At 34.9% G+C, this 27,503-nt stretch overlaps 1 long non-coding RNA gene across 5 annotated transcripts in view; it reads right to left on the bottom strand.

Annotated features, from left to right (window-relative positions):
* Positions 1 to 479: 479 nt before the first annotated feature.
* LOC116782885 overlaps positions 480 to 27,503 on the bottom strand; it is a 40,132-nt gene continuing 13,108 nt past the window's right edge. For 2 of the 5 annotated variants that reach the window (XR_004355396.1, XR_004355395.1), the window contains 6 exons: positions 11,003 to 11,067; positions 8,807 to 8,926; positions 4,510 to 4,665; positions 1,875 to 2,053; positions 1,145 to 1,226; positions 480 to 589 (listed from right to left, as the gene is read on the bottom strand). This is a non-coding gene — a long non-coding RNA (uncharacterized LOC116782885). Of the gene's footprint in view, positions 590 to 1,144; positions 1,227 to 1,874; positions 2,054 to 4,509; positions 4,666 to 8,806; positions 8,927 to 10,941; positions 11,068 to 27,503 lie in introns of all 5 variants that reach the window. The other 3 variants (XR_004355392.1, XR_004355394.1, XR_004355393.1) reach the window with 2 other exon arrangements.

Raw genomic sequence — 27,503 nt, forward strand, 5'->3', positions numbered from 1 at the left:
GAATGCTTACTTCCCTGTATCAATCAATCCTTGCAAACCAATTTGTTTACATTCTGAAGTGAGCTGCATTTACAAGGAGGGATCAGTTCTAAGAGGATTATGTCAAAACAAGATGTAGTCTAGTAACAAACAACTTTGGAGGAGCAGCTCAGGATAACAAGTAACTGAGCAGTCTACTGTATCACTGGTTTTTGAGTACCACCCTCTTTCTCTCTCATTTCTACTTAACAATTTGATAAAATTAATTGTAGTAGCCTACACTTTAAACAATTGTATATGAAATTCTTTGCTGAAGAGATTTTTTTTCACAACACAAGAGTTTACAGATTTTAAGCACTTTTACTTTTTGGCAGTAAATATATTTGCATTTACGATTATTGTGCAAATTTTTCAAACACATTAAACAACTAAACCTATGCAAGGAGACCATATGATATTTTATAATAAGAAATTACACTATTCAAATAAAGTATAACTACTATATTCATGACAGAATAACAGATTATGTCCACTTATTAAGCCTACCATCATTTCCATCGTGCAGTCAGTGGGAATGTTTCTACTGACTGCTAAAGAAATTGGATCAGTCCTGTAATGAATAAAGAACACAGATATCTGAGAAAACATGATTACATGTTTTCTGACATATTTTATAGTTTCATTTCTTTTAAAAATAAATTTTAAACCAGCAAACATTATAAAAGAAAAAACTATGGCTTAGCCAGTGGTCTGTATGTAGAACCAAAAACCTGGATTCATAAAAGGTTTTACCATATGTAAATTTTGAAGATCTGGTTTTATGTGATCCACTCTGATATTCGGTATGCAGCACTCATGTCAGACATTTAAAAGAATATTTTATTTTTGGGAGGTATAAAATTGCCTGTAGAAAGCTCATTACATAACCATAACCTAAATTTTGTTAGGAAATTCACCTTTATATTTTATCTTAATTATAGTAATTATAAAATATAATGATTTCTCATGAAAGCCCTTTATTTTCTTATTGTTTAGCCTATTCTACTTCTATATTTAAGTTTCCTCTCTAGATCTACCAGTTAATGTTTTTTTCTGAATATTGATCTGAACTTCTGAATTGTTAGTCTCACATATTTTGACAATAGTTTTGAAAAGCCTTTCTTACCTTTCCGATTAGAATTTTTATCTTCATATACTTGATAATGCACTCCTCGGTTGTTTATTTGTAAAGCTTAATAAGACACCATCTAAGATAAAAATGAGACTAATAAATACAATTAAGCCAAGAAAAACTACTTTTCAAAATTTAGCCAAGATCTATATTAAAGTAATATAGTAGTAGTTCAAAGCAATACTAAATTTTATAAGCTAACAATATAAAAATATCTGGTCTTCTAATTTGCATTATAAAAATATCAGGATGCAATGATTAACGATTAAATTCAGCTGATGAACTGTAAAGATTTGCACCTGAGATAGACAACACAGAATCATTTGAAGAAACAGGTATCTTTAGAACACCCAAATACAAAGTAAAATGCCTCAAATTTCAGATAAGTGCTTAATTCTGTGCCTCAAATTTCACATAAGTGCTTAATTATATGCACATTGTGTATATAATCTAATCACCTGCTAATACATAAACATTTGCATGATCGATATCTAAAATCAAAATGAAATTATTAGCACATAATTATCTGATTATATATGTTACAGAAAACAAAGAACAAGATGGTTGCTTATGAATGCAAAAAAACCCTTCAAATTTTAGTTTATTTTTCTGTAATGATTGTGGTATTAATGTCTTAGCTTTTTAACTCTCTTATTAATCATGGAACATAATAATTCTCTATACATCTCTGCCCAGTGGAATATTTTTTTGTGGGGGCTGACACCTCCTATGACAGCCCTGGAGGGTAATATACATGTTCCTGTCCAGCTGTTCTGGCTCCCTGGAAAACTGATAAGTAGAAGGATGACTGCAGATGATGATGCATGCTAAGACCTTCCTCTACTGATGGGCTTGCTGCTTCAACTGTCCACTTGGCAAGTTTTTTAAACTACCATCAATTAACTGAAAACAAGTAAGGGTTGAGTTATTTAGAAAAAAGGAAAACACAGTGTCACTCCTTTGAGAGCAATCAACTGATGTGTGCTCCCTTTTTCATATCACCACCATTTTTCACAGCAGCCTGTGCACGGTATAGCCAGTTTCTCTAAGGACCAGCTTAGAAATGTCATAAAACTTGGGATTTATTTCTAGTTAAATTAAGAAAATGCAACTGAAAGTCATTTTTGTGTATCAGTGACTTATTTCACCATGTTTATAATTAAGATATCAACTCTTCACAAAAAAAAAAAAAATCCCTCTAAAGGTTTCATCAGAGTAATATTCCATTCCAGAGAGAAATCAGCAATTAGATTCTCAGAAATAAGATGAGAATTCATGTTAATTAGCATTAAACAAAAATTAGGCCTGACTTTAAGGAGAAATCCGTCAACTCTGAGGCAGAAGTGCACTATAATATCAGCAGAAATGGCAACTTCAGCCAGACACTATCTCTGCCCTTAAGTATTATGGCCTATGTACCCCTGTAAGGACGCTGCTATCACCACCAGAGATCACCAGACATTTGTGCTGCATCTCCAGTGATTTTTGCAAGACACCATGAAAATAAAGACAATACCATCATTTGTCAGAAAGCCCAGGACTAAATTAAGTGTTTTTTCTATATGAGGGATGTTATGAGGACATTATGATACAGGAAAGTAGTTCATGAAGTTTCATCTAGTGAGCTGAATTGTGGACAATTTCAAAATTCGAGGCATAAAGTTCAAGGTAACTTTCAGTACTTTGAAAGTAAAAGAAACTACCTCAGTGAACTCAGATTGTACACACTTGGGAAAAGAATCCAGAAAATTTAGCAGCATATTAGCATCCTGGCTTATTAAGCATTTTTCATTTTGCTAGTCCACGAATGATTGAGATTCAATGAATTCAGTCAGTGTCTGAATCATCAGTTTAACCACCAAAAGCTGATGAAGATCTTGATCTTGATGAGAGAACCGATGTATCAATTCTTAGTTTCTCTGGAAACAGAAGCTCTAAAAGTGACCTCCTTTAGCAGTGAGGTAGTTGGCTGTGCTGTCACTAAACCAGTCACAGATATGACAACATATTTTATTGATGCAAAGGAGGAGAAATTAATGAGTCAAATACATCTGTGTTAAAAACCCTGTGCTGCCTTAATAGTTAACAGAATAAATGAGATGGTATATTTCCAGGACATGATTAATCTTGCCTAAATGTAGATGTTTAAAATATTTCAGATTAATTTTGCTTGATAAGTGTCCATTTCTCCCTTCTTAATCTGGAATAAAATTACGAAGACTAATTTGTGTACAGCACTGGTGCCTAAGGATACGTAATTGATCTCTAATATGATGAATAATTTATTTAATAATTTTTTTATAAAAATCTTACAATTTCAAATTGTTTTGTTTCTGTCCCCTTAAAATAACAATAGAGCACATTAATCACACTCATTGTTTTTTTGTTTACTTGACTTGGAACGTGATCATGTAGCATTTCAACAAAATAATGAATCCAGAACAGATTTAAAACGGGCATTCCTGCTAAACATTTACAGAAGGTTTGATTATTTTGTTGTGTTTAAACCTATTTTCTGCCTTAAACGCCTCAACAAAAATTTTAATTAAAAATTCATTAATAGTCTCAAAAAACATTCTTATAAATCCATACTTGATTTTATTGGACTAAAGTCTATTTACTGTAACAAATTTCATGCTATTCAACTCCCACGGTATAGTTGCCTATGTGTAGTTACACATGTTCCTGTATCCTGGACTTAGATTATATGAGGTTCCATTTTCATTTAGAGCTGGATGACATCAAAATATCTCCAGCATAAGAGCTCCAACATTGAACTTCAGTTTTGCCCTACATCATAAAAAGCTATGTCTTTTGTTTCCACATTCCCAATTGAGAAATTTGAGCATCGACAGATCTCAATGCATTTTAACATATTAATTTTAAATGGTCTTGTTTAGTACTAAAGGGTACTGGAAAACGTCTAGAGTTTCTTGCAGAAGTTTGGTTAATATTCTTTGAATTAATATCACATATCAGGCATTTGCATTCTAGATATTTCTAAGCTTAGTATATGGTCTCTTTAAAATCAGTGGTAAGAAATAAATACTTCAGCTGACAGCATTACATGCATTTAAACTTCTACTTAAGATGATATGAATCATACCTTAGACTTTCCTGTTTATCTCCACTGACTGTAGAAGGAATATATGTAAATATATGTAAATGGTGTGACAGAGATGTTTACACTGTTGACATTTGCATTCAACCAGGTAGACCAGAATCACTTTGTCTCTCTGGACTTGACGAGATTCTGTTCTGCACTTTTTTTCATGGTATGCCATACTTCTATGAGAATGCACTCAGGTTATTCAGAGGGAAAGGAGATCAAGGAATCTTAGGACGTATAGTAAACATACCTTATCACTAGAAATTTAGAAAGCTTCCTTCGTGATACTTTTTTCACTCCTTTCCAGTGAACAGTAATTTCAAATGAAGGATGAAAAGGATCATCCCAAGGACACAACTCTGATTAATCTCCCAGGAACCAGTTGGGTGAAAAGTTTTTCCCAGTCCTGTGTAAAAAACTGCAAGTTTTAATCCACAGCATTAAAAATACTATGGTAAAGCACTGTAATTGGGAGACAGCAGCTGTAAACTTTCCTGCTCCAGAAAGTTTGATCAGTCAGTTGTCACTTTCTGTTCTTTGCAAACAACTGGAATTCTTTCTCCTAAGGCTTATATACTCATAGAACTGATCTTAAACCCTGAATAAATTAAAAAGTACTGTAAATGCAATACTAAATATCACAGTTTTAATGTATTAATTTTTATGTAGATTCCCTGGAGATACTCTACACACAATTAAGGAATTATGCAGAGAACCTTTTGCTTCCATCTTTTATATCCCCAGGCCTATTTTTCTGTACATGGTGAAATTTCTTTTAATATTTTTATTACACACAAGCATAACACACATTATATTGCAGAAACATTTTACTTTAAACTCAGATGAATGAATAACAAACATCTCCCTCATGGTGTTTCTAGATCTCCCAGCAAATCAGGGGAGGATAGAGTTCAAGCGTGACTGCCAGTACATCTAATTCTTACCACGCAGATGAGCATTCTGATGCTATAATGTCTGTGTGATCATTTGCAAATTATCTTTGTAAGTTTAAAAGTTCCAAATACCAACTTTAAATCATTAGCTTAAAGCAGGCAAGTCGACCAATAAATAAACAAACAAATCCTAGGGCATATCTTCTTCTTTGAAGTACATAATTTATCCGTACATAATGTCATGCTGGTTTTAGACATAAAACTATAATCTTCAATAGCACATTACTAAGAAGTTAAACCATCCCTCTCTCAAGAAGTCAAACTAAGGTCTGTGGCACTGTAAGACTTCAGCTAGAAAATTCTAACATTAATTTTTCATGTGATTTTTTTTAAACAATAATTTGGTGTAATCTAATTGGTGTGTTTTGAAAATCTGCTAAATGAGTTTTCATATTTTTGTTATCTGTAGTTCTGATGCAGCAGAGTAACTGAGGATATCTAAGTTAGAAGAAACATAGCTTTCCGTCTCCAAAACAGTTTGCAAAGTTCATTGCTCCAGAGAGAGAAGTGAGGACCCTCGCTGCATGATATTCTATTTGACAGGAGGTCAAGGGATTCTTTGAAGAGACTGTCACAAAGCTGAGTTAACCTTCCAGATAAGCTGCAGAACACTGGTTTGAAGATTTCACCAAAACTGAGGAATTTTGCAAAGCATTTTGCTTTGAGAAAATTAAGTTCTTTGGTTTGGGTTTTTTTTTTCCTGGTGCTGTAAACATCATAATGAAACTTCTAAACAATCCTAAGATGATTAGGTGGTATTTTAAGACAGTCTGGGCACACCAGTAGTATGAAAACTTTCCCCTGATCTAACTAATTTACTAGCACAGTTCCCATTCCCCGTTAGGCATGTAGAAAACACCTCTAGCTAATTATACTTCTCCTTTATACATGTATTTGGTAAATAACCAGTGAACACATAGATGCAACTAGAGACTCATGATTAGGTGAATAGATTCCAAACAGTTAATTGTTAAACTCCTGTTAAATATACAGCACAGGTGAAGAGATGGAAGTAACACAGAAAACTTGGTTTATAAAAAGAATAATAAATTTTTTATCAGTATTTTGTAAATTGTCATCTGGATATGGATTCTTTTTTTCTTTGGGTAACCCTGAATGTTGAAAACAAGGGTGCTATAACTGAGAACTTACATATGATCTTCACTGAAAGTATAATGTGGCCTCCTTTATTTATTTTTTTTCTGGCTAAGTCCAGACACTTTTATTCATTCAATTTTATATTAGAATACACTGGAAGGGGCTCGTTTAGTTTTTTGTTCGTTTTTGCTTTTGTTTTCCCTGTAAAGTTCTCCTGTTTAAGAGGACTTGTACCATAAGCATTTTTAGTCATGAGCATACCTAAGGTGTATTCGGTTATAACTGACTTACATTTTGCTTTGGATCTCTTAACATTTTCATTCAAATCTCAATGTAGAATATTAAAATCAAAGTGGTCTGGGAAAATTGTACACAGAGAGGAAATAGCTTCTTTTGTGTAGAAAACAAATAGTGTACTAACTTTCACTATAATATGTTCCATGTTTTTTTATACATATACTTTGGTACATATGTTTATTTTTTAAAAAATGCAATCTACCACCTTGAAAGAAAGTTTTACTGTAACTACTGCATCAAGTGATTTTTCACATATATATAGCAATTATTTTAGAGTTTTGGGTTTTTTCTCTGATGACAAGAACATTTATTTGATATCTTAGTGTTTCAGTGAACTCAAAGATACAGAACCTTTAAAAATAAATTTTGCAAAATCTGTCTTTGCATGCAATGTATTTTAAACTCATGCAATATTTAGAGTTTTTTTTGCTTTGAGTTTCTTTATTTTTCCCTTTCTATGCAGGCACATATAACTTCATTATTTTCTACAGCAATTTCTTCATTTCTCCCTGTACATTAAGACATTTCACAGTAGTTATATGAAATTATACTACAACCAAACTAACTTTACAGGTCTTTGGAATAATTTGATTTGTTTGGGTTTTTTTCCTTTCTTGAGAGATTTGCATTTAACCCAACAGCTTATGACACATGACAAAATGAAGCCTTGAAGACCTTCTGAGATGTGAAAAAATTGTTTGTAATTCTGTGGGTATATCGTTGAGTCATGTGCATCCATCAGTGCACCATAATGCTTGTAATTCCATAATAGAACATATCATGTACTTTGGGTTCACTTGCTCTTTCATGGAGCTAAGTGCTGCACCCTTTGGTTTTTTATCTATTATTTTGCATCCTTCCTTTTTCTTTCCCTTTCCATTTTTCTTTCCTCTTCTCTTATTTGAAATCCTGACCTATGTAAATTTTTTAATTCCTCCAGAGACTACTATTAAATATTTTCCTACATCATAAAGTATCATGAACAGTTCTCTGCAAAGTAATTTTCTTGAATTTTACCATTTCAAACACCCTTGAAAAGGCTTCAGTGTTCCCCATTTTTATGGCATTTAAGTTATGAATGAGGTGTTAGTACTCTCCATCCCCAAAGGAAGGCTCCAGGTTTTGTCTTTAACTCTGACACTCTATTTGAGTGACTACACTGTTTGCTCTCTTTCTTTATGCTTTATGCTTTCTTCTTGCAGTATGAGAATATGACGCAGATTTTATCTAAAAATTGCTCATTGCCCTTCAGTGGTCACACAGTCACATACATGTGAGCATTATAAGTAGACTTCAAGCCTACACAGTTATTTCCTTGTTTTCTTTGCCAAACAATGCTGCATATTAATATAATTACCTTCATCCTGGCCTACCTTAATAACTGTTATTGTTCAACAATGTTAAATGTCATGACCATTTACATCTTTCTTGAATTTAATAAATGAAAATCTGTTCTATCATGCTGTCTTGTGTTTGAGCTTTTAACGATTTTACTTTTTTATTTTTGCAAGCTTTTACCACTAATGTAGAGCTGTAACCATGGACAATTCTAGACTCCAAATGATTACAGATTTTATATTTACTATAAATGTCATGCTTTGTACATTACTATTTCCTAATGGGTGGATAACAGCTCCATCCATTCATGCTGAAATGTCAGAGAGAATCACATTATTCAGAATTTTGTTTCCTTTATTTTAGGGGAGGGAGAACAATCCCATTTTTTATTTAATTAAAGAGAAGCTCTACCACCACTGACAAGAGACTGGCAGTTTTGTTGCATCCTTTAGAAGTTATAATACCCAAATAAGCATGACCATGGGGGTTTTGTTTTCATGATGTACATTAAGGAAAAAAAAAAAAAACCTCAAAAGAAGGAGGAGAGATAGAACAAGATATATGGCAATGACCATTAGGGTAAATTGTCTGATAAGACAAGATGCAAAACTACACAGAACATACCTGTTTTTATTGCAAAAATTCTCCTTGTCTTCATATGATAGATAAAATAGATATCTTACTGGTGAAAATCCCCATATTAAAAAAAAAAATCCCATTTGTTCTGTAACTAGCATAGAAAATGCAGTGGTTTTACTATGCTACAAATACAAATTGGTTGAAAATGCATTTTTAATTTTAAAATTTTATAAAAAAAATGAATCATATGAAGGAAAATTTTTTAGAGAACAACTACTTTACCTGTGACTGATTCAACACAGGGGATAAAAGATATGAAGGGTCTGAGCCTGCCTCAACTCTTTTGAGCTCCTGGGTCCAATTCTACTGGTGCTTCAGAACTTTGGTAGGGTTTTTATATCACTAGAGAAAGAGTATAGAAAGACTGTACTATGAACTTTCTTACCCTTGAGATATGTCTTTTCACAGTGAAGAGATAAAACTGTACTGCCTGGGAATGATATATATATGTCAGAAGAGAATTCACTGAAGACAGGAAATCCTCTGCCAGCAATTTTCAACTGGGTTATTGTTCATTTGTAGCAGCTGAGTGGCACAATGGGATCATAGCTGTATTTCAGATTCTGGCACAATAGTTCCCTGAGGTGTTTCCCTTACTGAAATAGCTGAACTGCTATACATTTTATATATTTCATGATCCATTATAGCCCTAGAAAACAAAACAAAATTATACAAAATGATATTTTGTCTATAGACATTATTTATATTTCCTTTACATATAAATTGTTTTTACAAAATTTTCTGATACTTCTTTGCTGCATTTTTTATGCAAACTATGCTTTCTATAAATAGCTCTTTGAATTCATACTATCTAGCTATAAATGTTCAAGTTTTTGAAGTCACAGTCCTAATTTATAAATAAGAGACATGCTCTGGCATTATACCAATTATATTTCTGGAAAGATTAGATTCCTACTACCTCCGTCCTCCCAGGTTTAAGGCCTAATGGATATTTATGCTAGTGATCAACAAGATTGTAATGCTGTTCTTTCCTATTTTGAATATAGATTTACAGTGCTGGTTTGTCATTTCAACACACCGGCATGTGTCGTAGAAATTGTCTACAGTGCACATTTCTCTTGGATTATTAATATTGACCCTCACAAACTAACATAGAGGAAAAAAAAAGGAAAACCAAACAATGTTCAAAAAACCAAAAAGTTATATGAAAGAACCTTTCATTTTTATTTCTTCCTAAGGCTGGTTGCTACAGTCCTGCAATGTATATCTCAGAAAAGTACATCTAGCTGTCTAGTTTACAGATTAACAGGCTTGACCAAAAGCTTTCTGACATTTAATTAAAACTAAAACCAAACCAAATCAGAAATAATCAACCAATCAACCAAACCAAAAAACTCCACATTTTTTTTCCATTCATTACAGTGGTATGAACATGATTAAAACGTTGTAAGATTACCTGGATATAATATATTCCTATTTTTAAGACTATCTGAATATATTCATATTCCTTGAGGTACACATAAAACAGCTGCAAAGATGTGAAAACTTGTTTTGCAGCAACGTAAAGCACCTTATGAAATACTTTGGCTATTAAAAACTGCAGCAATCATGATATTACTTTTACTTATTCCTGTTCACAGATTTCTGTTTACATTTCTAACAGCTATCTTCCTTAAAGTAGAGATTTGGGTTTAGTTGTGATTTATGGCAGCATAAGGGAAAAAACTGCCAGAAGTGATTTTAGTCCATTAAAAGAAGCTTTATAAAATGATGAAATCACAAATTACAGATACCTTCTGCCAAGTATAACTTTTTTCTTGTAATTAAATCCTAACATACAGTTGTCCTTCTGTTATTTACTAAAAAGTCTAACTTTTATTTGTTCACTTTGCAGAATAGTTTTACTAATTACTATTTAAAGCTGTTAGGAGATATGAAATTAAGGCAATAAGTATCTTATGAGTAACATGCCATTCTAAAAAAGAAAACAGAAAGAGAAGAACTTTTTTAGAATGTAGTTCTAATCTGCTGTAAGTTGCCAACCTCCTTCTGAGTCTTGCTAAGCACCCTCAGCTGCACCTGAAGTCAATGGGAGCTGTAAGTGCTTGTGACCTTTTTAGCATCCTAGCCCTGAGCACCTGGTACTTTTATGCATCGTATTTGTCTAGGGCTTAAAAAAAGCATCTGGAAGCTGTTTAGAAGAAAGGCATTGGGAATTTAATCCCCTGAGGTACCTTTCTGTGTGTATCCTGCTTGCCACCAGCTGATTCTGTGATGCTTCTATTTAAAGCCAAAGGGAAATTGATAACAAGTTCAGAGGCAAATGACTCCACTAGCAGGATTTTCCCATGAGGCAGGTAAGACAGTTAATGTTAGAGATGTGAGAGAGGTCTCACCTTACTGCTCAAGAGCTACCCAGAGCAGTTCACTGAGAACTACTCTTGCTCATCCTTTCACCTTGAGAGATGACTGTTGGGAAGGTTCACTTCCAGTGTGGTGACAACCACTAGGAGAAGGCTCTCCTGTCATATGGTAAACATAGACCCAGTGACTTATTGGGGAACAGAAGAAAAATTAGGAAAAGCCTAGAGGCTGTTTGCTAATAGTAAAATAATTCATGTGGTCTGCAGCTTACTTTCTCTCACTTTTCTGAGGACAGGGAAATAACTATACCAGAGCATCCTACACTACTTTATCAACAGAAGCTTATTTAAAACTATTCCTCTACAAGAAAAAAAATTGTATTTCCAAGCACAGACTTACCTGTTAGTCTGAGGAAAATGTATTAACCCTACTGCCTTCAGGGAGACCTTAGATGAAACTAAACTAAGTAGCAAATTCTGCCACACAAAATTTCTGGAGCTGTCAGTTTGCTTACCAGTGTCACCTGGCTATAGCTCTTTAGTCGAAGTCACTATCCATTTTTTCAGAACTTTGTTCTAAGGTTTACTTGTATTTACCAACACAGGAATAGAAAACAAGTCCAATCATTAGGAGAGAGAATAAAAAAGAATAGACTAATCATGGAGAATTCTCATTTTGTATTTTCCATTTTCAATTCTTAAAATTGCCTTAAAAAGCAATACCTTCTCTTATTAATGTTAATCAGAAAAGTACTTGTTTCAATAGAACACAGTGAGAAATTTTCCAGGTAGTTTTCTTAAGAGAAATCCGTGTTTTCACTGTTTCTTTTATTGATGGAGAAGAAAAATCAGAAAGCTGTTATCTTACTAAAACAGGTGATTTCAACTAAAAAGGTCTGATGCATTTTTGAAGGACTAGAACCCAATAAAAATTCCTTTCCTGTGTCTCTGGCTTATGGACATGATCTGGGAAAATGAGAAGTGAAATGATATTGCATCTGAGATACCTCACTGGGAAGAAATCTATTCTTTCATCTGGAAAAATTGCACTGTCACTGGAGAAATCAGTTCTCCATTTTTGCTTGTCATGAGGCCCAACGAGAACAAAAACCCAGGTAAGAATTATGACGTTCGTGACGATAAATTGTGCCTCACAAGAAAAAAAATGAGCTACAGATTTTTTTCTCTATGACTTTTCTATAAACAGACAGTTTTATATAATGTTAACAAGTATTTCCTTGTGATTACTGAGAAATAGTTCCTTCTTTAGATATTGGATAGATGCAGTTTTTATGTGATATTTGTAATTGTTATGAAAATTATAAATTTGTTTTACTGCTCTATTCAACTCTTATACATCCACCAAGTTTCATAATTTTATCTAGATCTTGTAATATTCTCAGTTTCAGAAAACTGAAAGGTGTGGCGAAATTTAACTTTTTCTAATTTTCTTTTGAATAACTTAATTACTGCTTGACATAATGTAGTAGTTTTGAAATTTTGTGAATCTTCACTGAGCCTTCCTGTTCTCTGCATAGATATTTTGATGAGCTTTTACTATCCTTTTCACTCGTATGCAATGTGTTTTGTTCTTTTGAATTTATTGTGAGATTGGAAAATGATACTCATTTTGTTGGTGACATCAGTGGTATTAAGTCATGTTGCAGTTGTGTTAAGTCGGGAATTTTACTAATTCTTCTTATCATTATTTTATATCATGTTTAGGGAAGCAAGCAAACAACGAAGTACGTGAAAAGGTAAATTACCATGAGATCACAGAGGTTGTACCTCAAAGAGGTAAAAAGTCTGTGCTGACTCTGAAATTTACTAAACTTATATCACTAGAGTAGTTAATTAGGATGAGTTCCAAAACAGTAGAAGTATTTTCTCAAACAACAATAACGGAACAGTGGATGTGACTTAGAAAATGTTACACTGACAGGGACTAAATTGGTGTTGATTTTCATGGGAAAATAAATTCATTATTGTACTTTTTAATTTTTTTTTTCCTTAGCTTCTAATACCAGTGGTTAAAAGAGTTTTATCAAACATAATATCCTTGCTCTATGTTGGCACAGAGTTGGCCTTAAAGTATTCCACTGATTGGATGTAAATATTAGGAAGAAAAAACTACTATTACTAACAATCACTCTTGGTTCAAAATCCAGGCCAGAAGCTTGAAAAAGTTTTCTAACAGTCAAATTAGAAATTGGAGTTTTAAATAGTATTTCTTAAGGACTACAGAGAACAAAACAGTATTAAAGCTAATATGACTGCCTCCCATAATAATTAAAACCACAAGTCCAAAAGTCGCAATATTTTTCTAGTACTATTTTTTGATTCCTAGAGCTCTAGCACAGGTAGTATTCATGGATAAAATCATTCAACAAGCAATTATTTAAAAGCAGGATATACTGTCTTTCAAATATTAATGATATAATTCATAATGTCATAAATTTAATTGTAATATAAAAAAATTTAGGAATTATAGCAGTAAAATCCCCCATTCAGTGAGTCACAATAGAAAGTATTTGTTTATTGTATTTAATTTCTTTCATAGTTCTTTTGCTTTAACATTATATTAAGTTTTTAATTAATTCTAAAGTTGATTAATTCAAGTCCCAGTACACAATAAGTGTTCCTTAAATTTTATAGCAGATTTTAATTGTTGGTGCTTTGTTCTGCAGGAACTTTTAGGTACCTGAACTTATATACTTGAAAGCAATGACGGTTAATCATAATAGTATTCCTGTTCTTGCCTTTAAGTAGCTCTTGATTAATTTAGAATACTCTGTGACACTGGGGTATAATGAATGAAAATGACATTCCAAAAGCACAGCACCATACAAGCTCATAAGGCTTTCATAAATAGCATAAGCAACTATTGCAGACTTATTTAATTAATGGGCTGTGTCTGCCTGGAATGACTAGCCTTTCACATTTTCTTTCTGTTAATTTTCTAATATGACATAAGAGATGAAAATGTATTACACATCTTATTACGACTGTTTTGCCTTTAGGGATAAAAAGAAATTGAATGCATTTCGATCAAACTTATCAAGTAGAAATGAAAGACACTTGTGCGTGGCAAGGAAACTCTATTCCAAAACTAAGCAACCATTACAATTTCATGTATTTACTGTGTTTCTTGTCTTTAAGAGCAATCAGTAGTAGCAAAAAAATTCTCCTTCATTCATTTTAAGTCAGCAAAAGACAGTATTCTAGTGGCTTAATCCATAACTTGCTGAGCAGATAATCTAGTTTAATTATTTGCTGTGCTATGGATTCTGTTATCTGGTGTAAATTGACTAGACATTTAAGAGTAAATGCCTAACAATGCAGATTTTAGCTGTTGATAACTGCTTTGGGAATAAGATGCATGACAATTATCTAGTCTGTTCAGTGACACAGTTTCCCCAAGTTTTGGACATAAAAGGATGTTGCTCAGCTCAACCCCTTTCCCAGCCTTGCTGTGTGGGAATGCACTCCGCAAAGTCTGTGTAATCCCCCACAGGCAATAAAAGCCTGCTCTGCCTTCACTCAGAGATAACTAGAAGTGCTGCTAATTTTTGTATGCATAGTGTTTAGAGTCCACGACAAGGCAGGATTTGCTAGCATCAGCTAAGTACTGCAGCAATTACTCTTAAGTAGTTGCTGGAGAGATTGGTGCATATGGCTATCTTATGTCTGCCCTCAAAAAGCATCCCATCAAATGTATGAGCCACAGTACCTCACAGTTTCACAGCCCAAAAGTTTTTTTTTTTTCTTTATCAGTCAATACACATACTGGTGTGTATATATATAAGTCTGTGTCTATATGTGTGACAAAATTCCAAAGCTTAAAACCCACCTGCAAACTTTACTGAAGTGCGCTGTTGACATAAATTCAAATCCCTTCTTTCTTAGGATTAAAGTTGTTCACTGAAATACAGTACTATTGTTATAAATTCATTCATTCAGCAGCAACTTATAATTATTACCCGGCACATTCTCAGGCAAAGTATTTCCAGAATTTCTATCTCTTTTGCTAGCAAGGGAATTATCTTCTAATCTGAAATTTATGTTCATTGCAGAGGAAAGTAGACTGGGAAAAGGACAACTCTATGTGACAGCGATTAGATTGGCAATTTCTTTTGACATCAGTGTTGTGCCATCTACACAGCTGTCTGTGATCACTGATATATAGAATAAAGTACTTATGACTGTTCTACAGTGCTTAATTGGTTTGTTTCACCAGCTGGTTTATATCTGTCCTATTATGCTTTGGAGTATCACACATTCTTTCAGCCTTTTTGTTTGCTATTACAAGCAGGCTACTGCATTTGTAAAATCCAGCAATTTAATAACTCAGTATGAATCAGACTATGACTCTATAGTATCTTTTCAAAAGCTTTTGTAACACTTTCACTATTTTCTCCGGGGAGGTGGATGCTTTGGATTGTAATAATAGGATCAGAAATGATGAGCACCTCAGTTTAAACCTGTATAAGTAGACATTTGAGATCAGAATGAGTTTAATTTGATTTTTTTAATAGGTGCTTACATGAGAATAAGATTAATCTTTCTCAGGAAATACTTATCTCCTAAGAAAAAGATGTTTAATCAGCTTGTAAATGAGTAAATTATTACACTTATGCATCAACTTCACCTGGTATGTCTCAATTGAAACTGAATTACAAATTTCTTGTACTCCTGTTCCCCAGATTGAACTTTATCAAACATTAGTATGGTACCAGAGGTGTAGCAACCTTTCAAAAACTGATTTGATGTGCATCACCATCTACCTAGATGTAATATTTTCTTCTAAAAACATCTCACTGAAGGGAATATTCTTGGTTAGAATAAGTAAATAAGAATCAAAAATTTTCCTCTTTTCTGTGTAATCATCAAGGCTTCCCTTGCCCTGACTGCTCAACTATTCCACCAGATACCAGACATATTGACTAATTCTTAATCTTCAGTCTTATGTTCATATTTAGTATTTGCTTAAGATTGTAAATCTCTCAAAGGCTTTTCTGTTTTTTCTCCCCTTCCCTCTTTCCTGATAGGTGTAGTTTTCTCCTACAACCCTGCAATAAACTTTTGGAAATTACTCAGAATAGATATATTTTGGTAATAACCTTAACAATTTTTTGTGTAATTTTATTTTTTCATGAAAAAACATAAAGTAGATACTGAAAAAGGATTTAAAATCAAGTAGCTTAATTACATATATCCATTCTATAAATACCTTTGATAGACAAATTGCATCAAGACTTAGAGTTGCTTTGTATTAGTATAGTTTTTTTGATGTTAGATGGTTTTGAATATTAGAAATATTATGTTTCTAAAAAGTAAGAACATTGATTTTTTTCAAAGCTAGTGTATCTTATGATAATTGAAATCAATAAAAATAAATTCACTTTAATGAATTTTTGATGAAATTAAATTCTTTGACATCTTTCATTGCTTCAGTATTGCAATTCTGGATTCTTGTGACAGAAGTGAAACTTGATCTATGATACATCTTATTGAGTTCAAAGTACTCTCCATGACTTCTTATTTAACAAAATAAATACTGGTATAATTTTGTTAACATGAGGTTAATTCAAAAATTGATGGTCTAGGGGAGCAAAACCAATGAAACTTACGCTTTCCTAAAAATTAGTTTTAGATATATACTTGATATTGTTTATTGGTTATCACTCTTAACCAATTCTGCTCAAAATTTTCATTTACACTTTCTTACAAACAAACATTAATCTGACCTTTAAGTTTCTGAAGATACTTTATTTGCCTGTATGTATTTCCAATAACATATAAAAAATACTTTTTTCCTAACAGTATAGAATCTAAGGTTTCTATTTGATAGACATTTAGGCAAATTAAAATTAAACAGATTATGTGGGCTATTTTATTTTGCTCTTGATTAGTTGGTTGGGTTTTCTTCCTTTTTTTTTTTTTTTTATTTTAAAATCACTAAAGATTTGCTTCCTCATGAAGAGAAATATATCTGGAAATTATTTTCTAAAGGCACTTTCCATTACCTGGTAAGTTTAATAGCCAGATTTCCTTGTATTGTATGATAATAGGTCGTGTCTAATAACAATTTTGATAGATATATGCCCAAGGAACCAAGTTAGTACGAACTGATCTACCATCTTTTAATGTCTCAACTTTTTGAAATATCCCAAGAAAATGATCTCATGCCCTTCAAAGGCTTAGTTTCCAGGAGGAGGCGTGTGCTTTTTTATCAGATTGAAATGCTAGAGTTTGAACTGTTTTATTTTTAAAACTGAATTGAATTAGCAGAATAATGTACTTGTGCAATACCTAACAAATTTCCTTAAGTTTAAAACCAAGACAAATACATACCTATGCAGAAAAAAAATTATTATGTGATATATTCTGAAAATAACCTCTATATGGTACCTAAAGTGGTCCTACAAGAAGGCTGCAGTGGGACTTTTTACAAGGATATGTAATAATAGGACAAGGGAGAGCATTTACAAACTGAAAGAGGGCAGATTTAGCTACAAGGAAGAAATTCTTTACGATAAGGAAGTTGAGGCACTGGAACTGGTTTCCCAGACAAGTTGTGGATGCCCCATCCCTGGAAGTGTTCAAGGCCAGGTGGGACGGGGTTTTGAGCAATCTGCTCTACTGGGCGGAATCCCTGTCCATGGTAAGGAGATTGGATCTAGATGATCTTTATAGCCCCTTTCAACCTTATCTTATTTTAATTTATAGAATTATAGAATGGGTTAAATCAATATTTTTTACTCTTTACTTTCACAGAACCACTCAAAGAAACTTATGTCACTGGTTAAAACAGCTGAGGTGATGGGGGAGTGTGTGCAGAGGGACAAGTGGAAGGAATAGAAGATAAAACATGAAAACCTCAGTAACCAGTTAGTGGAGATCTCTGAATTTATAGCAAGAGTCCTGAGCCTAATTTCCTCCACTGGTGAAGAATCTCAAAATACAGGCTTTAGTCAATGTCATTCTGAAGGACAGCACCTCATAACCATTCTAGAAATTAAGTTCCAAAATGTGATCAAACTGTATTTTCCTTGTCAACTCCAACTCATTCAAATGACTATTCACTTTTCAGGTCATATTGCTATTTACATAATTGGCTGAAGCTAATATATACTAGTCAGAAATATTTTGATACCCTGCATTTTCTTCCTTTATGACTCACGGTTCATGCCTTGATATTTATCACAGATTCAGCTGCACACTCCAACTGTTGAGTCTGTGCCTATTTTACTGATTAAACTGAATATTTTAGTAACAGAATTTACATATACACTGATTGCCCCGTGCACTTGCATTTTTTTTATGAGGGGGAAAAATGTAAGGAGTGTTACTTTCATGTCTTTCTGTAATGTATACTCTGTCTCCCTGATTTGCATGTGGTTAAAGCTTGTTCAAATTATTTACAGACTTTCTCATTTTTAAGGATTCAGATACAGTGTATACCATTCCAAAATTCAGATCCTTCAGGAAAGTGCAGAAATTAAAATAGTTCTCTTAAATGTAAACAGTTAAATTCCTACTATGACGAAAGAAAAGTCGTGTTTGAAAACCTGTCCAAGCAAACACAACATATACAGAGCCAGAAATCATATACTCTGTAATTTGAGAAGACTAAAGACAATACTGTGGATGTAATAGCAATGTGGTTTTGGTTATGTAAAGCAAACATCACATTCCTCAGTTGTAAATCTATACTTTGATGTTCATTCCTGATTTCACAGTGAAGACTATGAGAGCATGTCACTGTTTGGAATGCAAAACTATTTTTTATTTTTTTTGTAACTTTGAATTAATTTCTGTTTTCACTTATACTCTTTATGTTTTCCTGTGTGTCTGTGAACACGCACGTAGTTTTGATCTTATTTATGCCATCATAGCATAAATACTCAAATTAGGATTTTTTTCTTGCTTGGCTGTATTTATACCCACATAGTAATGCAAATGAGCCATGAAAGATAGTCCTGCATCCTTGTCTGGATATACTCAGTGTGCTGAGTAGTCCTAGGGCACAAGGTAGAGTAATTTTTGGGGATGTAAGAGTTGGAATCCCTTAGAGTTGAGAATTCTCCCAAACTGCAAATTTTTTGCTGGGATATGACATGTTATCACTCCCACAGGAAGTCTCTGGTCCTGTTTTTTATTTCACGGAGGAGGTATAACCTCAGTGGACTCATAGATGAAATTGTCAAACCTAAAACAAAAATGGTCTTAAGTGTAAGTGCTTACATGTTACATTTAGCCAAGATGGCAGTATTACCGGGCATTTTTTTAGCATGACTTCAGTAATTCGGTAAAAGTGCGTTTGGTCTATAATAAAACTATTCCCTATGTTTTATCTATCTTAGTTTAAAATAAAGAAACCAAATAGAAGACATGGGAGTAATCTTTCTCATTCAGTCCCAGTCTTTGGGGACAAGTTTTCATGCAAGCTTTTCCTGCCCGGAACAGAGCATTCACTTCAATGTCAGCATTCTCTAGCTTGAAAACACTTGGAATATATGGACTGCACGTGTGACTGCAGAACTGCTTTACAACTCCTCCTTCTATATGGATTCCAGGTATCATGTGTAGACAAAAATGTTAACATTCAAGCACTGAAATGAAGTTGATAATTTTCTTAGCAGGTATGGAGAAATAAGCTTTCAAATCTTCTCTTTTTTATGAATGTGATCAGAAGACAATACATTAGGATCAATATATTAAAAATCAGTCAAACGGAATGCATCAGGACTACAGCATTAGTCTGATGCAGGAAGTTAAGAACTAGAAATGCCAATAAGCAAGCTAATATTAGCAGTGATGTATTTAAAACCTCAGCAGCTACCCTTTGTTGGAATATCAAAGTGCACAGTAAGCAAACAGTGAAAAGTATGACATGGATTGAAAACTATCGGAATGGTTCTGCAAAGGTCAACAGCAGCAGCACAAAATCTATTTGGAGGCCAGTGCTAGTGGTTAACTCCAGAGTGAATCACTAATACTGAGTCCAGTCCTGTTTAACCTGTTTATTAGTGATCTGGATTAAGAGGTAGAAAGTTTGCAGACCAAACTGAGTGAAGTAGCTGATACACCAAGGGGTTATACTTCCATCCACAGGGATCCGAGCAGGCTGGAGGAGTGGGCTGATAGGAATCTTACAATGTTCAACAAGCAGAAGCTCAAAGTCCTGCATGTGGGGAGGAATAGTTTCATGCACTAAAACATGATGAAGGCCATCTAGCTGGAAGCTTGGCAGAAAATGACCTGAAAGTCCCAGTGGATAATGAACCAGCAACATGCCCCTTTTGCAAAAGAGGCCTAGTGGTGTCCTCAGCTATATTAAGCAAAGTATTGCTGTCAGGTTGAGGGAGATGATCTTCCTCTGTACTTAGCACTGCTGAGGCTACACCTGGGGTTCTGGGCTCCTCTGAGGGATATGGACATACTGAAGAGAGCCCAATAAAGGGCCATGAAGCCGATAAAGGCAATGGAGCATCTTCTGTATGAGGAAAGGCTGAGAGAGCTGCTATTTTCCAGCATGAAGAAAAGAAGGTATTATGAATGTACATAAATACTTGAAGGGAGGGTGCAAAGAAGCTGGAACCAGATTCTTTCAGTAGTTCCCAGTGACAGAACCAGAGGCAATGGGAACAAATGGAAACACAGAAGTATTTTTTTTTAATGGTTTATTCATTATTTATTTAGTTAATTTATTTATTTTGTTTGTTTATTTTATTTTTACTGGAGGGTGACCAAGCACTGCAATAGGTTTTCCAGGGTTGTAGTGGAGGCCCAATACTTGGAGATAGTCTCTAGATGTTTGGGGGTTTTTTTTATCCTGGACAACTTGTTCTTAGTGGCCCTGTTTGAGCAAGGGGGCTGGACCAGATGACCTGTAGAGGTTCCTTGCTAACTTCAACCATTCTGGGATACTGTCAAATTCACTCACTAATAAAATCGCATTCCAATTTTTACTATTGACATGAATGGCTAAACTGACAGCAAGCTAGATTAACAAAAAGAAATGACATGTACTTTGGATAGACATTCATGATAACTCATTACTTTATAATCATTTAACTTCATATTTAGGTGAAGGGTACTAGCAAAATTACATTATTATTGAAGTTTAATTTCTTAAGAAATAAAGATTATCTTTTTTTACAAAGAGGAGGGATTAAACAGTAAAGGAGGAAGAAGAATTTACCTTTGGTAGCCTTGTGAATTCATTATGACTATGGTATTTTTATGGGTTTTAAAACATAACAGTTGTCATACTACAGGTTGGTCCTCAAAAGACCCTAAAGGAAATCACTTATGCTGAAGTAATTTCTAAAGTGTTTGATCATACTAACTTCTAAGTCATACAGCAGTACATCTCAAGACTATACCCACCTTATCTTTTCATGCTGAAGGTCCTAATTCAGAGATTAAGTTTTCTATCAGTAGGAAAAATCACAGGAGGAGAAGGTAGTTTAGGGAAGACAAGATACACAGAGAAAGCACTTTTTTGGGAGTTCCCACTCCACCAGGAGTTTGAAGATATTGAAACACCAACCTAGATTTGAAAGCCTCAAAGATCTTGCAAAGTCCTGCTTTCCACATATAGTGGCAGATATTCAATCAACAGGGCTTTCAGTTGTTATTTGAACATGCTGTGCACATAATACTGTGACAAATCAGTGAGATATAGGTAGTGCAGAGGGTATTAAGAGGTTCTGCATTATTTTCATTAAGAACTAAGTAGATCTCATTTTTCTATATCTGATTTTTAAATTATATTTTATTGTTATTTTTCATGGCTAAGGGTATAATTCCATGCCTCAAAAAAAGGACTGACATTATGCAAATGAACCTGTCTGTATTGGCACAAAAGAACTACAAAAATATTAACGGTGGATTGGAGTTGCTTTAACAGTACAATGAAAGATGAATGACTATATATCAAGTTTTAATGAATACCTGACTGAGGAAGCATACAAAAACAGTGTGAACAGAATTTAGAACAAAGAATTGTCTCAATAGGATATTAGTGATAAAAACTTGGCTGCTCAGAAATGAGACAGAGATGAAGACTCAAACTCATCAGAAGACAGTATTGCCAATGTGGACATCAAATCTTTTGTTTTTCAATTCCAACCCATCAAACTTAACGTTCCAGTTGAGTAATAAAACCAGACTTGTTTTGAAAAGCTGTCCTATGTCTTATCATAAATCTAATGCTTATATAGGTCCCAAAGTAGCAAAGTTTGTAATAAAATTTTAAGTACTTTTAGAATTGCTATTGCAACCATAATGAGAAACACTGATGTACAGAAGAAAGCTCACTCTCTGAACAATGGAGATGGGTTTATTTCCATTGTGCAGACATAGTATTAAGTTTAATTAACTTGAGGCAGAGTTTTACCCCAAAAATATTGAATTGTCTGCTTAGCAGTGTGGCGATCATAGTCATTTTAGTCAGAACATTGGCTATCTTTATGCTTTCAGGAAAATTATTCAGTTGTGTTCTTGGTCCAACTAATGTGAAATTACCTATGCTCCAGATTTTAAATTACTCAAGCTCATCCAGTTAAGGCTGATATTTGCCAGTTGGAAATAGGTGATGGATTATACCAAGTTTTGGGCCAAGACCAGAATGTTTTGGAAAGTGTTAAATGACACATGACCTTTTTACCTAAGTAACTATTCTAATATTTTAACCACATAAATGAACAGTTCCAGTGACAATCTCAATGTGAACAAACCATATTACTTTAAACTAATTAATGTAGAGGTAGACCCTGCATAAGTACATATATGAAATGGCAGAGGTCAGACATAATGAAGTATGTCAATCTACTCTGCTCTGATGCGGCCTCACCTTGAGTACTGTGTGCAGTTTCAGGCACCACAAAACAAAAAAGACTTTAAGCTATTAGCATCCAAAGGAGGACCACAAGGATGATGAGGGGTCTGGAGGGGAATCTGTACGAGGAGTGGGTGAAGTCACTTGGCTTGTTCAGCCTGGAGAAGAGGAGGCTGAAGGAGACCTTATTGTGGTCTTCAACATCTTCCCAAGGAGAAGCGAAGAGCCGGGTATTGATCTCTTCACTCTTATGACCAGTGACAGGATTTGAGGAAATGGTATGAAACTGAATCAGGGGAGATTCAGGTTAGGTATCAGGAAATAGGGGTAGTTGGGCACTGGAACGGGCTCACATCTGAGTTCAGGAAGTATTTGGACAATACTCTCAGGCACATGGTGTGACTCCTGGGGATGGTCCTGTTTAGGGCTGAGTTAGACTCAATGATCCTTGGGGGTCCCTTCCAGCTCAGCATATACTGATTCTATGAATCACCTGAAAGGAAATTCATGTAATAGATTCACTCTAGATGACCTTCTCAGACTCAGTCTAGAATAAAAGACAGAGAGCTGAGTAGCTGTTCAACTCATAATACAAGTTAATATTTTAGCTTTAGCTACAAAGGAAAACCCTTCATAGAATATTTAATGCACCACCATGGATTTACACACTCAGACATGGAGTTAAATAAGTTCTAAGCTTGTGTGAAGTAGATTTGAGCTTGCTACTTCCAGTAGAGACAGACTTGATAAGAGAGGATAGAATCTGCATCAGTCTTGTAAAGATCATACTGTTCATTAAGCACAATGATTCTGCTGTAGGCTTCAGCTTCCGTTTCCACCAGACACTGATGAGATTACTTAGATACTATTCCAAAGCAGGGATTGTATTTTTTTCTAGCAGAGAAGAAATTAAGTATCAATTTAGAGTTATATTCTGTAATTATTATAAACAAACTGAAAATGTTCATCTACTTTGAGAATGTACTGTTCAACAGTAAAAGACTGGGTCTTACAGATGGCATGCTATGGTTATGGTATAGATACTGAGACATCAGTTCTGAATGAAGGAGAGGGGAATCTGTGTGGTAAATATTATGTTTATAAAATTTCTGAATTAAAAAAAACCCACAATAATAACAAAGAGAAGAATTCTGCTTGAGAAATCACAGGGCTTTTGCTCTCCATATCTTTTGAACTTCTCCACAATACCCAAGATGTTATTTATGTTGTCTGTATTGTGTTTAATTTCATAGGAAGCAGTGTGATGGACTTTACTCGAAAGTTTTCTTGAAGATCCATAAAAGTAAACCAAAAATCTGGTTTATCCTTCAGCAAGGACTTAAGCTAAAATGCATCATGAAAGACAGTGCTAACGTTTCATGTAATATCGCCTCAGCATCTTTCTTTCCTGCTACGTTCCTTGCACCTGTTTCTCCTCTGCATTCATAAATCTGCTGCTCCAGCATAGTATTGTTTATCCTTTAAAAATCTGTTGAGATTGCTGGTTTGGCAAGCTGAGGAAATAATAGAATAATAGAATATAATAATATAATAATAATAACCTGTACCTCAGGTTGATTTTTTTATGTGAGAGCAGAGTAGGATAGAAATGCACTTTTTTTTTTTCCTCAGATTCCTCATTCATAGATAAGTTGCAGTTGAAACTGTCTTCATCCTCAGAATTAACCATTAGTGTCCCCTGAAGAATATCCAGTCCTCAAGGACTGAAGGACCCTTGGGTCCTAAAGGCCCTTTGTCCTGAAGTCCCCATAGGGGGAAACTCTGGAGGCACAAAGCTTCCTAAAGACCTGAAGAGAGGGCAGGGTGATTCTGTAATCTGAGCAGTGCAGTGTAGTGCTTGATCAGCCTTTCACGCTGGGACAAGCTGGAAGCAAGTGCTTCAGGGTCTCAGATCTGCAAAAGCCAGATTTGTTAAAACCTCATTTGCTGAATCTGTCTTTTCTATCATAAGATTAATTGTTTCAACTAAACAGAGAGAAACAGTGCACAGTGCATCATGAACCACGTTACAGCTTGTTTGAAAGTTAATATGTGCAGATTTTAAACTAAACAGAATAGTTATGTTGATAATTCCTTTATATATTTCCAGTGACAGTAAAATGAAGAAACAGAGACTATCTTTTTTACACTGAAAATCAGAGTGAAAGCATTTAATTCCTACTTTGCACCCCTGTGAGATATAGTACAAAGTATAGAATAGCACAAACTTGTCTCAAGTCCATATATCCTCTTACTTTCATCTCTCTATCCTCTCTGCTATAATGAGCATGGTATATTGTTATCGAGTTATTTTGCTCCTGTGAACAAAAACAGCATTCCCTTTGCCCCACCTCTTTTGTTGACTACAGAGCAGTTAAAGATCGCTAGTGAAACCTAGGTAGGGATTCAGTTTCAGATTAAGCTGTCTAAATGTCAGTGGCTGCATATTAGTCACATAGACCCTGAATCTTGGCCACATTGTAGTCAAAATACAATACAGCAAAGGAGCCTATGGAATAACTATGGTGACAAGGACAAGGTGTATGACTCAGCAACTTAAATATACTGCAGTGGGTTAAGGTGTCCAAGATATCTGTATGGTGTTGGCAGGCACAACACAAGATGCAGGGAGAACTTGCATACTTTTGGAGTGTCAGCTGGATGTCAGGCAGGATCAGAGAACAACTTCAACAGCACCAGATGACAGTGTTCACACAGCTGAATTGAGCCCCACTGAATACGATACCAAATGAGAAAAACTGTTCTCACATAGGCATCATTGTGTGAGAACCCTACTTGTCAGTGTCTTGATCTAAGCCTTGGTAGGCTGTGTGATAAAACTTCATCTCCACAATCACAGAGGAGCATAGACAGACAATGGCAGATGGAGAAACCCAAATAATTGGTTCCTATATCAACCAACAATCAGCTCTTAAAGTTCCATCTCCACAGGACCTGAAAAGCACAAGTGTACCCTGACAGGTAGGAAGACAAATTAAGAACTCAGAGGAAAGGACATCATCAAAGGAAGAAACAAAGGCAGGGAAAGGGATGAATTTAGCTGATTTAGGGAGAAACAACTATAGAAGAACAGAGGGTATAAAAAGTTCTAGTCACATGTAAATAACTGCTGATCTGTGCGCTTTTTTGGCCATATTCTGTGACTGATCAACACAGTCCATCCTAATCTTCTTACTAAATTCCTAACGTTTTTCCTGTGTAAGGGACACACACACACTGTGTGTGTGCACAAATGTATGGGGATCTAAGTGCAAGCAACTGGAGTCAGACCATGCGTTGGAGAGCTCACGTCTTTGGTACAAGCAACAAAAAGGAGTGTAGATCTGGGTACCAGCAGCTGGGCTGGAACTCTTGGCTAATGGGACCTTATACCTGAGTGACAAAGACTGGAGTGACCAAAGTGAAATCAAGTGCCAGCCACCAGAGTTGGACATGAAGTCAGAGGCCCGTGTATCCACGGTGCCAGCACAAGGAGAGGGTGTGGGTGAGGGATTGTCTGTTATCATTAGCAAAAATAATCCAAAGTGTCCTATAAGCAGATGTTGTGCTCTGGGAGCCAAGAGGTCTAAAAGCAGGACCATGGGCTGTTTCCTTCAGGGGACCAGGGAAGTTCCAGAGAGTTCTGGATGCATGTGTGTGCATAAACATGTATTCTTACCAGTGGACATCTATCCATCTCAGTGAGAAGGGAGTAGAATGACCCCATTGGTGCTGTTTGTTCTTGTGAGTGCTCTGAATGTCTGCCTGTGATCTGTGTGGCTGGCCATGTATATATCTATATTTATGGTGTATATGCACTCTCTGTGCTGCATCTCCATGCCTCCAGATTCATCCAGTAGCAAGGCTGAAGATGTAGACCCTGTAGACACAGGCACAGTCTCACCTCTTCTAGTATGTCAGATCCCATAGCATGTAGGTTAGATTCTCATTATTTAAACTGTGAGGGTTTTTTTTTATTTTGTGGTGGGGTTTTTCGGGGTACTTTTTGTTTGGGTTTTTTTGACTGTTTGTTTTGTTTTGTTTTGTTTTCCCACTAGGCTTGTAGTCTGTCTCACAGGCATGTACATTAGTAGGTTGTAGGCAGCTGGATGAATGTAGAGCAAGAGCACCACTATCTCTCCCAAAAAAAGTATAAGTAAGTATCCCCCACTCACAGGAAGAGGGATGTGCATTCACATGCCCTGTGGACCGTGTGTGTGTACACAAAACTGTAGATATATGTGGGAATTAGAATGCTTTGGTATTAGTTATAAAAAAGTGCTTAGAAATGTATAGGAGTATACTGACATTTCTTAAGTGCCCAGTACCTAGTTTATGGCTGACATTGATCTTGAATGTATGGTTTACTGTTCAATAGTTGAGTGTCATTAATAAATCAATAAACTATTTTAATACCTGATTTGATTTAAACCATGTGCAACAAACAGTTTTCCCCTGTGACACATTCCAGCAAGCTCTTTATGGATCACCAAAACTCTTGACCAAGTCAGAACAGTGCCACAAACAGCTACTATTAAGACCAGGTCACATTGGCAAATTTTTCATGAAAGAACTTCAGGTTATCCCAAAGTAATATCAGCAGCTTGCAGAAATTAAATTATTGCAATAGGAACACAGAAGTTTCTTTTGCAACCGTCTGGAAAGCAATCTTCCACAAAACAACTCTACCACAAATACAGATGGCACCCTATGGCAGGTCTAAAAAGTCCACCTCAGTTTCTATCTG

This window comes from Chiroxiphia lanceolata, chromosome 2 (genome assembly GCF_009829145.1).
Source record: "Chiroxiphia lanceolata isolate bChiLan1 chromosome 2, bChiLan1.pri, whole genome shotgun sequence".
NCBI lineage: Eukaryota > Metazoa > Chordata > Aves > Passeriformes > Pipridae > Chiroxiphia > Chiroxiphia lanceolata.